Below are 2,116 nucleotides of genomic sequence, written 5' to 3'. Positions count from 1 at the left end.
CAGACGGGGTTTCACCGTGTTGACCAGGATGGTCTCGATCTCTTGACCTCGTGATCCACCTGCCTCGGCCTCCCAAAGTGCTGGGATTACAGGCGTGAGCCACCGCGCCCGGCCTAATACCCTTTTTTTAATTGGTCTTAACCAAATTCTTCAATATTGAGATAATACCTAATTATATGTCAGGCTCTGGATTCTGGGGCATTGCAAAAGCTTACTTGAATACTGCCCAACGAGAATGATTTTACTGTTATCCCAATTTACATCTAGGAAACTAACGCTCAGAGAGTTAAGAAATGTGCTCAGGGCATTGTGTGGCCAGATGTAGCAAATGACAATACAGATACCCAGTTATATTTGAATATTTGTGTAAAAAATGTAGTGTAGTTGGGCGTAGTGGCTCATGTCTGTAATCCCAGCACTTTGGGAGGATGAGGCAGGCAGGTCACCTGAGGTCAGGAGTTCAAGACCAGGCTGGCCAACATGGTGAAACTCCTGTCTCTACTAAAAATACAAAAATTAGCCAGGCATGGTAGCATACCCCTGTAATCCCAGCTACTTGGGAGGCTGAGGCAGGAGAATCACTTGAACCCAGGAGGCAGAGATTGCAGTGAGCTGAGATAGAACCACAGCACTCCAGCCTGGGTGACAAGAAAGAAACTCCATCTCAAAAACAAACAAACAAACAAACAAACAAAAATTTAGAGTAAGTAAATCCCAAATATTGCATGGGACATACTTCTACCTGGCAACTTTATCGGGGCCACATGGCTTGACTATGCAGGGAACCCAGGTATAGCTAAAGCCAAGTCCATGCTCTCTGCTAGGTTCTTCCCTGCCCTCCAAGATCAGCCATATACAATGGCAGTGGACAAGGGATTTGCACCCTCTCCATATGACTACAGATAATGGAAACAGTCGCTCTACCAGCCCTCTGAAATCGTGCAGGCTGACAAGGGGAAACAGGCCACTTTACACAAAGGTGCTGCTGTTAGTTCAATCGTAAAACCCTGGCCAGTCCTCACAGCAAAAGGCAGTTCTGCGTGACAAAATGGCTTTCATATCCAGGCTTCGGATCCATCCCAAATGGGCTTTTTTTAAAAAAAGACTTTCACATAATTCTAATCACAGGGCGGGGGGCAGAGGAGGAGGATTTTCTCTTAACATACGCAGAGTGATTAAATGAGGTTTCTGATAGTAAGCAAAGCAGGTGGGCCAATAATTGGCTAGAACATCTTTCACTGCCCTCTGCTGGACAGAAGCAGCAATACTGACCAAGCATTTTCAGAGACCTTTTCCTTCTTGGACTCCCAGGTCCTGGCTGGGTTTTATTAACTTGGAGAACCCAGGCCTGTTCTTCACTGGATCCTAACCCCCAACCGATCAAAGGTTGATTGCATGGCCAACTGCAGCTCTACTATCTTCTCGCCCCACTGAGTGAGGGTGACAATTTGCATTTCTCTTTGTAAAACCATATCAATACCTCACTGTTCCCCTGCATCAAATGAAAGGCGAATGGAAGCAAATGGGCTTTTTGAAAGCAGGTGGCAGGGTCCCCGTCACCAGGCTACTTTCTCCACACTATTGGGAAGTTCTCTCACACACTGATCATGTCCATCATTTCTCTAGGGCTCCCCTGCGCCAAGCAAGTGCGGAGTTTTACATCCCTGTCTCATGAAATCCTCAAAAAAAAAACCACTCTGAAAGAAATAGTTTTTGTTTGTTTGTTTGTTTGTTTTTTGACATGGAGTTTTACTCTTGCTGCCCAGGCTGGAGTGCAATGGTGCGATCTCGGCTTACCGCAACCTCTGCCTCCTGGGTTCAAGCGATTCTCTTGCCTCAGCCTCCCGAGTAGCTGGGAGTACAGGCATATGCCACCACGCCCAGCTAATTTTTTATTTTTATTTTTTATAGAGACGAGACTTCTCTGTGTTGGTCAGGGGCTGGTCTCAAACTCCTGATCTCAGGACCCGCCTGGGCTTCCCAAAGTGCTGGGATTACAGGTGTGAGCCACTGTGCCCAGCGGAGAAATAGTATTGTTATGCCCATTTTACAGATGAAGAAATAGAGGCTCAGCAAGGTTAAGTTCCTTGCTCAAGATCACTCAGCTTGGGCCGGG

General features: G+C 46.7%; 1 protein-coding gene across 1 annotated transcript in view; it reads right to left on the bottom strand.

The window, feature by feature from the left end:
- Window positions 1-2,116, bottom strand: part of CFAP251 (cilia and flagella associated protein 251) — an 84,699-nt gene that overhangs the window by 46,665 nt on the left and 35,918 nt on the right. The window lies entirely within an intron of this gene.

This window comes from Cebus imitator, unplaced genomic scaffold (genome assembly GCF_001604975.1).
Source record: "Cebus imitator isolate Cc_AM_T3 unplaced genomic scaffold, Cebus_imitator-1.0 Scaffold169, whole genome shotgun sequence".
NCBI classification, from domain to species: domain Eukaryota; kingdom Metazoa; phylum Chordata; class Mammalia; order Primates; family Cebidae; genus Cebus; species Cebus imitator.
Note: the sequence above shows the minus strand (reverse complement) of the source record. Positions and strands in the feature narration are given on the sequence as shown.